Raw genomic sequence first — 12,630 nt, forward strand, 5'->3', positions numbered from 1 at the left:
CTACAACATTCTCATTAATCATATGAGATATCCTAGGCAACTAGTGTGCTTAGTTTTGGAGTCATACCAAAACTTCACCTCCGGTCATTATCCATTCTTTTCCACAAATATGCATTTCATTCCCTGTTTTAATTTCCTCCACAAGTCAGACCTAGAGCAGGTCTTGCCACATGTGCACACTTCAACAAGCTGTGGCTTTTTTTCCTATTTGCATGTGTGTTTTTTTTTTTTTTTGTATGCTTTCTGCTCTCATGTCATATCTCTATACTTTGTCATGAAGACTAGAGCCTCTTTGCAATACATTATCCAGACTTCAGAAAATATCAATCCTCCTCCAAATCACACTAAGTTCAATTGATTTGCTTTATCACCTACATTGTTTATTTCTATATAATTTTTGCAGTCAAAACTCCCTAAATGCGCTCATCTTCCCGCTGCAAGTGATTCTGACCCAAATGTGTGGTATTTCTAACAGTCTATTCCTCTATTAGTTTACACCAGGATCTTTATTTTTGTCTTTCCTTAGCATTAATATATTGCTCAGCACCTATACTACAACCTCCTGTTTCTGTTATCCCGTGATATTCAATTTCACATCTTCAACTAGTAATTTTATTTCTTACATTTTCTTGCCCATTCTTCTTGCATCACCATTAAAAATAATAATAAATACAGTTGCTTCTGAAAAGCAATAAGGAAACTTCTGTTTTTTGTTTTTTTTTGTTTGTTTTTTTTTCACCATATTTTATTTTACCATTTTCTTTCATATATCTGCCTCATTATGACTCGCAAGAACTATTATTTTTCCCTTGCCACTCTACTCTCCAGTGTACTTTCACCCTTTTGTTATATTCTTCTTGTTTTGCCATCTCAGCATATTTAAGCATTTTTTTGTTTGGTTGGTTGGTTTTTTGTTTGTTTTTAATCAGACATGCTCAACTCAACCCTAGAAGGCTCCTAGGGTTGCCCCAATGGAGTCCATCAGTTCAGAGGAACTTTTGTTCCACGAATGCTTCCCAATGGTCAGACATCATCACACTTTCCTCACAGAATTTATTCCTGAGTTATCTTTTCATCTTTGTTGTCTTGCCATGTCTTTGCCCTCCTTCTCTGGGGACTGAAAAACTTCACTGGGTGTTACGCACACTGAACTATCATTGCCACTTGGCAGGAAGAAAATGTCTTCCATGTTGCGGTTGTTACATGATTTTAAAATTAAACTATGCTTACAGGAAAGAATATAGGCTGCCTACAGCCAAATGTTCATTCCTCCGATGGCTACTAGGCCAGCTGAATGCTCTTCCTGGGCTGCCCTTGTGCAATCCTAGTAGAGACCAAGACGGAGACACAAAAATGAAGAAAGATGCTGGCAGTGATACTACTGGAGGAGGAATGGGAACATATGGATCAAGATGCCAATTTTCTGCAATTATTCACAGGTAACATGCATTTGTGTTGGAAAAACATGCATCTTACAGCTACTGTGACCTTGTTGGGCAACACATCGGTATTCTTTTTAAGCAGATTTTATGAATGGGAATACAGAATAAGTTAATAAATATCCTCAGGTAAAGCCCAGCTAAAGTGAAGTCAGTGGAGTTCTTTTCCTTTGATTTAAACCCGGTTGGGATTCCACATCCATTATTTAAGTGCATTGCCTTTACAACAGTAAAGAAAGAAATCAAGGGAGACAAAGATGTCTGACTTTCCTATCAGACTTGGCAGGCCTGGTTCAGTAGCCTAAAAATGTTTAGAGTTTAAGAACTCTTTATTTTGCCACTTGTAAACTATTTTCACATAGGGAACTGTCCCAGCATTCTGTTTTTATAAATTATCTGATGGGGAAATTGAAGAAGGACAGCATCAGCCTATAACACCCTGTAGGGTACTTCACTGTTTGGCTGTTGGCCAAAAAGCAAAGTTCTGATTCACTTGCTTGTGTCTGGAGCTGCATATGGTTGTGAAGCCACATGTTAACTATCACTGAAAAGCCTGCCTTGGGAGTATTTCTGATGACTTAGGTACAGTCTGAGAGTCGAAATACTTGACTCATATAGAACTGAAGCAACCAGAAAGTCATCAGTGAGATCCATAAACTTAAGTAGAGACCTTGAAAAATAATTAGAGCATCTCATCACTAAAACCTATTTATTATTATTATTTTCATTTTTATTTTTTCACATGTACTAGAACCAGTCAGTTGCCTTGCTCAATATGGGATTTTGGAGTGATTTGTTTCTGAGTTTTGCAGTAAAAAAATATAAAATAAAATATAAATATAAAAATAAAATAACCAACATTTCAAGTATGCAAAGAATTAAAACAACAACAACAATGCTTCAAGTGACTGATGTGGTACAAATCTTGCCATTGTTTTTACAGGACCATAAATTAATACTTTTTTTCTGAATAGATGTTTTTCCACGCCTATTGAAAGCTGCAGGGTCATACAGATAATGAATATTTAGGTGAGCCATTGGTTTCTACAAAAAGGGTAAACATAAACACAGCCTGGTAACTCTTATTTGAAATCCCCCTCTATTTTCCTATTCAATTAACAGTAACTATTTAGCATTAAGCAGACATGGGGACTAGCAGCCATCTACTGAGCACTGCATAATTCAGGTGCAAGGGCCACATTTGCGATTCAGCCAAAGTGCCGCTCTATCACAGCGCTAAAGAAAGCTGAGCAACTTAACAACAGAGACACATCATTAAGAAGCTGGACGGGGATTCAATAGCAGTAGAGCTGTTCTCTGACTTAATAAATGGACTGCAGGTTTATATGCTACATGGCCACATTTGTTTCAGTGCTCAGAGTTGTGAAGAGTGTTTAGATGTATGGGACTACGTCAGTTTCACCACATAAATAAGTGAGACGCTAAGTAAGTGAGAGTTGTGCACTTTTATAAGTTCTTGAAGAGTATGTAGCAAGAAAATATGAGCTACCTCAGCCTGGAAAAAAAAAAAAAAAAAAAAAAAAAAAAAGACTTTGCTCTAGCTAGTATTTCAAAAGGCAAGCATTTTTCTTTGTATTTACTTCTATCCCTGCAGCCATAATGAATTATTTAAGCAATATCTATATCGTACAGGATTTGTGCTTTTATTTTATTTATTTGTCTATTTTATCACAGGCTACTTACAAGTGCAAGTGTGCTGAGTCAACACAGGTGTAAATCACTGCAGTTTTATTTTAATCAGTGGAAGTAGGCAGACTGACACCCATCACAAAGCTGACCCAATATATTTAGTGCAGAAGAGTTTTTTTTATTGGGTTATTAATAATGGACTTGTTTATTGCTATTTCTCAAGAAACAGCGCTAGCAAGGTGCACTTTCCTTTTTCTTTTTAACTCTCTCATTTCTTTTTAATAGCGACAGAAAACCAAGACATTTTCTGTGCATCTAACCAATCTCTAGTTTAGCAGACAGTGCACACCTTCAGAAAGGGCTCTCCAGGTAAGCCTAACACTGAAATGTGCTGCAATACAGAAATCTTGCAGCTAGTTCTGAATGACACGATGCAGCTACATAGCAGGGCGCTTCACAGTACAGAAACGTCAGCTTGGTTTCTAAAAGCAGAAAAGTTGCATCAAGGCATGCCTTCTGCCAGGAATAACTGGGTCAACAAAGCAGCCCACCAAGACAGCCCTATGGTTACTAGTTCTAGAGATCATTGTTCTGGAGCTGGGTCCTGCCTCAGCAGACTGCTCTCTCTCTCACTTGAAGGTCTAGACCCTCAACCAATGACTCTATGCAGAGCTGAGAGATCCACTTTTGTTCAGTCTTACTTAGAATTTAAATCCATTTACGGACAAAGATCTCTGAAGTTTATATCTGAGTACATTTCTAAACTCCCATTTTCATTAGACCATAATGGGTTACAGTAAGTTTAATGCTGTCAATTCCATGATAGAAATGTGCTAACATTTGAGAGAAACTCCATTGGAGGAAATAATAATAAAAAAGCCACACTGCATTCTGCATTGACAAATCTGTACTACACTGGAAACAAAGCAGAGGAAAGTCTATCAAGATTGTGTAAGTGGCTCTTATACACAAGAGTGTATGAGATTGTTTCTAAGATCTAAGGTAAATGGTGAACGACAGTGTTGGCTCGTATCAATACTTTCTTGGCGCTAGGAAACAAAATGTGGTCAGGAGACAGATCATAAACCCAAGAGTCATTAAGTTTGAGTTAATGATAGCTGGAAAGAAAAACTCTTGAAACCTTAACTGGCTATTATTTTTTATAGCAGCACAAAGAACAGGGAAGCCCCAAACATACAAATCATAGCAAGTAGTCTGGTTCCTTGCATTGTTTTTTGCTGTTTGGAAAAATGAATTAAACATTATTTGTAGAAATTAAACATCTCTACAAATGTATAGATCACCTCTGTGCCTCATCTCACCTCTGTGCCTGGCAAGATCATAGAACAGATCCTCCTGGAAGCAATGCCAAGGCAAACGCAAGACAAGGAGGTGATCTGAGATAGCCAGCATGGCTTCACCAAGGGCAAATTGTGCCTGACCAATCTTGTAGACTTCTATGATGGAGTGACTGCATCAATCAACAAGGTAAAACAATGCTATCTACCTCGACTTCTGCAAGTCCTTTGACACAGTCTCCTATGACATCCTGAGCTCCAAATTGGAAAGATATGGATTTGAAAGGTGGACTATTAGGTGGATAAGGAATTGGCTCGAAGGCTGCACCCAGAGTGGTGGTCAATGGCTCTGTGTCTGGATGGAGGCTGGTAACTAGTGGTGTCCCCCAGGGGTCTTGGGACAGGTGCTTTTCAATATCTTCATCAATGACACAGACCATGGGATAGAGTGCAACCTCAGTGAGTCTGAAGATGACACCAAGCTGAGTGGTGCTGTTGATAACAAAGAAGGAAATGACATCCAAAGGGATCTGGATAAGCCTGAGAATTGGGCCCACATGAACCAAATGAGGTTCAACAAGTATAAGTGCAACACACTGTGCCTGGGTCAGGGCAATCCTAGACATGAGTCTGGGCTGGGAGAAGAACTCGTTGATAGCAGCCTTGTGGAGAAGGACTCGGGGGTTCTGGCAGACAAAAGGTTCAACGTAAGCTAGCAGTGCATGCTTGTAGCCCTGAAGGCCAACTGTGTCCTGGGCTGCACCAACAGAGGGGTGGGCAGCAGGTGGAGGGAGGTGACCATCCCCCTCTGCTCTGCCCTTGTGAGGCCCCACCTGGAGTGCTGTGTCCAGGTCTGGTGCCCCCAGCACAAGAAAGATGTGGGCCTGCTAGAGCAAGTCCAGAGGAGGGCCGTGAAGATGATCAGATGGCTGGAGCACCTCTCCTAGGAAGAAAGGCTGAAAGCATTGAGTGGGGTTGTTCACCCTGAAGAGAAGGCTCCAGGGAGACCTTCTTGCAGCATTTCAGTACTTAAAGGTGACTTATAAAAAAGATGGAGAACAACTTTTTGCTTGGACAGATAATGACAGGACAAGGGGGAACTTTTTTAAACTAAAAGAGGGGTGGTTTAGATTAGATGTTAAGAGAAAATTCTTCACTCTGAGGGTGGTGAGGCACTGGAACCAGTTGGCCAGGGAAGTTGAGGATACCATGGAGGTATTCAGTGCCAGGTTGGATGAGGCTTTGGGCAATGTGATCTAGTGGGTGACATACCTGCCTATGGCAGGGGGGTAGGAACTACATGGTCTTTAATGTCCCTCCCTACACAAGCTGTTCTATGATTCTATGAAATGCATTAAAAATGCTAATGCAATAATAGTCTTTTGTATAAAATTAATGACTGAAGGATCTGAGCCTAGATCAGTGTAATATAAAATATGTAGATCTCCAGGTACTATTAATAAATGAGAGCAAGGTGTGTGACGTTATTTTACTGCCTTGCCATAGCTACCCTTCCCTTCTTTGCTGTAACACATGCAGGAGGTCAATAGCTTGTCTTTGGTTATTGCACATTAAATGAATCATAACTATCCTGCTGATATTTCCAAGTCTTTTGAGACATCTTTCCTTATGAGTTTTGGGAAGTGGAACTGTGATGCCATAATTGTCTAAGGTGAAATAAGGCTATGATTGTTGCCTAGGTATTGTTGCATTTATCCTGAAACAAATTATGAATGAATACCAAGGTCCTTTGAAGTATGAATTTGTGAGTTTTCTGCCTGTTTATCCACAATTTTCCAGTAATAGCATAACACCCACAATTATTAATGCAGGTCTGTTAACAGGTCAGCAACTTATTGCAACTTTGCCAGATGTCTCAGCTATGAGATGATGGAGCAGGAATTAGAGGTGATTGGAAAGGTAATCATGTCTTCATCCCAGCTAATCACTCTGATTTCAACTACTCCAGCTTATGTTGTTCACTAACAGTGAAAAATCTACATATTTCATTTTAATACTGTGTATTCAAGGAAAGTTCAGGACAGTTGCCAAGTCATCGCATTACTGAAGCATCTTTAACTGTAACAAGCAACACGAGGTACCAGTGAAAGGGCAGAAAAGCAGGGGTGCCTATTAATTCCACGCTCTACATATGACGACATTTGTAAAATGTGGAACAAATCTTGAGTTCTAGTTATTCGGGACCTTGAGTCTTGAAGAAGCTTTTGGCACCTGAAGAGCATGGTCAGATCATGGTCACAGTAAGATGAAAATAGAGAAAAGTAGAAATTCTGCCAGCCAGGGTCTTTTCAGCTGCTGGGAAAGCAAACATAGAAGCAGGGTTTTAGGCTACTAATATTAAGCCTAATATTATGTTGAGTATGACTTCACATGTAGATACACAGGTACCTGCATATGCCAGTGTTTTCACAGAGTATAGTTTGGTGCTTCAAACTAACATTCAGCTGAATTCAAGTTCAGTTATTCTGCAGCTCCTACAGCATTAGATTAAAACTAGATTTAGAGCAAGATCCCAGGGGCTATAAGAAATAGAGGCCTGTATGCTGCTGCTAAGACTAATACAGTCATAGTTTATTAATGTAGACAGTAATGCATAATGAAATGTCATTAATTCTCACATGTAATATTGGTTTCTAATTTGAGGAATTGTGTCCAATTATCTGTAGTTTAGTTATTCAGATTTATAACTTGGCAATTCAGAACAAGAAAGTGCTGAATTCTTCTCCATTACCTGAGAAGTCTGAAAAATAAAATACCTGCTCCTTACAAGGGCAGCCTGTATATTTCTCAAGTCATTTTGCTCTTCTGGATTTATGATTCAGTTCTCCAAAGCAGTCACTGAAAAAACATTTGATAACTTTCACTGCAGAGCTTATACTAGATCTTTTTTCTTTATATTTAGATTTTTATCTGTAAAAAGGCATTTTATTTCAGTGCAACTCTTAGGAGCTAATTTTGCAGGGCAAATTAGCTTCTGAAAAGAAGCATTCCTGAAGCACTTTTCAAAAGAGGCACCTTCCAGAAAAATTAGTCCAGGGTGCTGTCAGCTGTGCTGGTCACAAAGTTAACATTTAGATTCTCCAACAACACCAACTATGGACGTATCAACATTTTGTCATCCAAGCTAATACTTGTTACTGTCAAGGATTTTTTATTATTATTATTTTTTTTTTAAATGCCCATTGTCATTTCATATATTCTGTTCCCTACCTGAGCTCAGGGAGGCTCTGAAGTTTCTCACTGAAATGGCTCAAGAATTGGACCCTTTAAATAAAAATATAATTCATTCTCCATAGAAAGCACAGCTGATCTCAGCTGCCAGGCTTCCTCAGCCTGCTCAGCAGGGAAGCATAAGATGTCAGGTAAACATAATCATGCTATTTGTGGAAAGTGTGAGATGAGAAAGAGGGAGGGTAATGAAGCATAGACAGAGCAATTCAGTTTCCCAGCCTATTTAGGTAGATTGTCTTTCTCTAATTGTTTTTCTCCCTGGAGGTACAAACACAGAATTTCGATACCATGAAGTTAAGCTTTATTATTGCAGCTTTCAGTTCTTTCACTAAGAAATATGTACTGTATTACAGAGGAACCCAGTAGCAATGCTATAGTTAAGGATGCGTCAGCAAATGTGCTGCAGACCTCTATTTTTTTCCATGAGATGTAAAAACTAGTTTTAGGCTAAAATTAGGCATATAAGGTAGGTGTCTCGATTCATATCGGTTATAAAAATAAAAATCTTAGGTTTGTTCTTTGGTAGTTACGCATTACGACAGTCCTTCAAGAATAATAAAATAAAATACCTTGAGACAAAATAATCTGTATTATAAAAGGTTGGATAAATACAAGTTACATGTGTTATTTTGGAAGTGTTTAAGAAACACTGCCCCTGTGGTGTTCAGTCTTTATCTATGAAATTAGTTTCTTCTCAGTGTGGCAGAATATCTAAATTTTAATGGTCTTTGTCCAGCAGAACCTAATCCAACAAAGCACATATTTATCTCATTAACACTTAAATATGTGAACAGTTCATTTGAAATCATCAGGACAAACTGTTCATCACCTTGCAGGACTGAGTTCTGAGAAAACAAAATGAAGGCATATTTTAAAATTCAAACAGACATATTTATGTTTTCCACTGCTGTATTTCATGGTAAAAACTAGCAACTTTAATGACTAAGGAGTATATAAAAAGTCCTTAGGCAGGCAACAAATACTTGACGAAAGTTTATTCTAAAAAGTAAGGTCAGTAAGCACATACTTAAATACTACTTAGATATTAAGTATGCACTGACACCCAAAATTACAACCACACAAATGAAAGACAACAGTAAAGTACTAAACTTTAAAGTAACAGAAGAGAAAGCAAGCCCCAAAGTTAGATATAATGAGTGATAGGAAAGCAAATTAATAATGAAATAGACCTAGCTCTTACATTGTCTGCTTACGACTAGTTATCAAATTGCTTGGAAAGCACTCTGAGCTCATTACACAAATTTCACAGAGAAGGAAAGCAAGGCATATGCAGAGCAAGAGATTCAGCCAAGGCCATCCGTTAAGGCAGTGACAAGAGTTAGGTGCCCAACAGACTTGGCACCAGTTGAGTCATTGCTCTTATTATGCTTTTTTTCCCTGTGGTAGCTGAGGCAGTTCAGCCTGCCTCTCGACCACTGACCGTGTGCACAGCCATCCGAACAGCCAACCACCTAGCAACAACCTACCACTCTTCAGTTGCATCTTGCTTACCACCTGATCTTACCTACAATAAACAAGTGTCAGACTGACACTGCTTGGCTACTTAACACTAAGTACAAGGTAAAAGCCGGCACCCTGGAAGAAGTGACGCACAACAACTTGCTGTCCTGGGCTAAGTGGCACTAAGTAGCGTGCTCCCCTCAGTAAAGCTGGTGCCCCAAGGCTGGCACATCTCCAGCCCAGCCACTGCTTGCCAGGCACTTGGGTTAGGGTCCGGGCTTGCACACCTGCATGCAGACGCTAGACAGAAGAGGAGCGCAAGTCCAGGGAACGGAGCTGGGAGTGCTCAATAGGAGGGAAATGGGCACCTGATCGTCAGGCTTGTAAGGTGAAAGTGGTAATGCACTGTGAAAAGTACATTTAAGGTAAAATGATGGGTCTAGGTGCAACAAAACGAAAGCTGAAGGATAAAAAATACTGTGAGCTGCTGGCAGAGTGATGTGAGTATGGGCTAAGATGGTGTGCAGGAGGTAGTACAGTTGGAGAGCGTGTGATGGCACATCATGTCTGGAGAGAGTTACAAGGAAATAGCAGCAGGGGGCCTGTAGGGTCTCATCAAAATGCTAATAGACACCGTTATTAAAGAGGGAGGACTACAGTACAGACTATAGCAAAATACAAAATGTGGGCTCCTGAGTGTGCAGCTGAGGGAGTCCCTTGGGTGAGCTGACCCCAGATCTCAGGAAAAGAGAGTAATGAAGAAGTGTCTCATTAGCACTGCATGTCTTTAATGGTCTACGTATTTGAGTTGCATACTCCTAGATCAGAGAATAATTTTTAACAATTCTCTCCAAAGCTATTGGCTTGGGAGGGAGAAGTACAAGTACTATTTTTTTTTTTTTTTTTGGCGGGGGGGGGCTCCAGTATCTAAGAAGCAGAGAAAAAGGCTACAGAAGATGCTCAGATCAAAAGGAAGTGTTTCACTGTCTGAAGGACCTTGACATGAGGACTACACTGTTGCCAGTTCTGAGGTCCACATTACCTTGCAGTGCCAAAAAAGTAGAGAGATGAAGGAGTGCTTGGTACTCTACCGCACCAGAACAGGACACGCAGCATTGCCCTAGGCATGCTGACCACCTCCATTTTGTCATTGCTGTATTGCTCTGACACCTACATCATGTGACTTTTTAAGACAATGATCTTTCAGCTTTTGTAACTGTGAAGCACCTGGAAACATAAGCAAAATCCACAAGTAGAACAGTACAAATATATATAGCTTTTTTTTTTTTTAATTAACTTTGCTCAGTAATTATTGTGATCTATGAACTATACTGAAAAAGCTTTTCAGTAAGATAATTATGTTCAACAGGGGTGTTTGCAGAGTGCAAATAACAGAGTCAAGATTTCTGCTATTTCTGATTTGTTCTTTCAGCTTTTGCCTCTCACATTCCCTTCCTCTCACAGCATCTCGTTCCCAACCATGAACAAACAAGTCACTCAGAACTGCATTCTCATTGGCAAAAGTGGCAGGGAGTAAAGAAGCCTTCTCACTCAAATACTTCAGTGGATTGCTAGGCTAAAAATATGCAGGATGCTATGCTGCAAATAGTATCATCCAAAAAAATAAAACTCCGTGATTTATGGCTTGCTTTCAACAAGAAGCACTGAACCCTTGCAGTTACGGACAGTATTTCAGTCTCCTATGTATTTGGTATGCATGTATAGGTAAATATATGCCACACACATCCCTACTACACATCTGAGAGAAAAAAATACAGAACAACAAACAAGTTAAAGAGCACCAGTCCACCCGCTATTCCCTGACAGACAGGAAAAAACAATAAGCAGTTCAGCAGGTGGCATCATATGTATGGGGTGAAACAGAAATTTATGTAAGGATCTGGTATGTCATAACTTTTTACTTACAGTTCACAGAGGAAACACTCTGTTTGCACAGCTAGTTGTCAATATTTGTCTGAATATTTTGATGGCTTAACTTCATTCCCTGCAAGGCAGTGTGCACAGGTACTGTTGTAGGGTTTGCATATCTGTTCCAGACCTGTAAGAAATAGAACATTTTTCTTGTGTTTCTACTACTTCCTATGATTCTACAGAGGCAGTTTAGCACAAAGTATTTTGTATACTTCTTGAGCACATCTCCAGTCACTGTAAACAAGCACCGTTCTCTGAAGTTATCAACGGTGCACCTATGTATACTAGCTGATAACCGAGCATCTTCTATTGCTGTCCTTAAAAACGTAGAAAGAATTACTTCACAGATAAAAGAAATTGCCAGGAATTTTTATAGGGGATAAATTTACCAGAATAGATCAGAGGTATCATACTCAATGAAACATATTCCTTGGTGCATCACGGGACCTACCCACTCATGACAATGCCATAAGTTAAAAGGGACTAATCTGAGATTCTCACATTGTGTGTGCACTACTGTCCTGGTTTCAGCTAGGATAGAGTTAATTTTCCTCATGGTAACTGACAGGCTGCTGCATTTGGAATTTAGGATGAGAATAATGTTGATAACACGCTGATGTTTTAATTGTTACAGAACAGTGCTTACACTAAGCCAAGGACTTTTCAGCTCCTCGCTCTGTCCTGCCAGCAGGCAGGCTGGGGGTGCAGCAAGAGCTGGGAGGGGACAGACCCAGGACAGCTGACCCCAACTGGCCAAAGGGGTATTCCATACCATCTGGCATCGTGCTGAACAATAGATAGGGGTGGCTAGCCAGGGTGGGGGGGCCGGCTGCTTGGGGATGGGCTGGGCATTGGTCAGAGGGTGGTGAGCAATTGCATTGTGCATCACTTGTTTTGTGCACAATATTAGTAGTAGTACTATTATCATTATCATTATTGTCCTTTCTTTTCTGTCATAACAAACTGTCTTTATCTTAACCCACAGGCTTTCATTTCTTTCTGATTCTCTCCCCCATCCCAGGGAGAGAGGGATGAGGGTGAGTGAATGGCTGTGTGGTGCTTAGCTGCCAACGGGTTAAACCACAACAAGTAGCCTACCTTTAAAAAATGAATATATACTTATTTTCCAATCCAGGTGACAGGGCATAGACCAAAAAGCAAACAAACACACACAACAGACCAAACCAACCAAACAACAAGTATAAAGTTGCTCTCTGCTCTGACTTTGCTGAATCCCCAAATCACAGGGATTTGGGGATTATAATGGCAAAGCAATAGTTAAGGGTATAATGGACCAGCATATAGAAAAAGCCTCTATCTAGAGCTTTTGTAAGCAGAGAGAATAATCAAAAGAGAACATATTTTCTTTTACGTGCAGATCCTAATATGTAACTTCCATTAAGCTGCACAGTGCTCCTCACATGTATAATTTTAGCAAGAAGGTATTTTGACTCATGATTAAGAATATACAGTGTGCTGCAAGAAATAAGACATTTGACTCCAGATTTTTGAATCAAAAGTGATTTCTTTCTATACTCAAAAATAAACAAAAAGCTTTAGTAGGCATTTTTCATCATTAAGTCTGTAGGAATGGAGAT

The 12,630-nt window shown here is 39.7% G+C and overlaps 1 long non-coding RNA gene across 1 annotated transcript in view; it reads right to left on the reverse strand.

Annotated features, from left to right (window-relative positions):
• LOC118166891 overlaps positions 1-12,630 on the reverse strand; it is a 182,276-nt gene that overhangs the window by 150,142 nt on the left and 19,504 nt on the right. The window contains exon 2 of the long non-coding RNA XR_004750789.1: positions 11,027-11,159. This is a non-coding gene — a long non-coding RNA (uncharacterized LOC118166891). The remainder of the gene's footprint in view (positions 1-11,026; positions 11,160-12,630) is intronic.

Source organism: Oxyura jamaicensis, chromosome 4 (assembly GCF_011077185.1).
Source record: "Oxyura jamaicensis isolate SHBP4307 breed ruddy duck chromosome 4, BPBGC_Ojam_1.0, whole genome shotgun sequence".
Lineage (NCBI taxonomy): Eukaryota > Metazoa > Chordata > Aves > Anseriformes > Anatidae > Oxyura > Oxyura jamaicensis.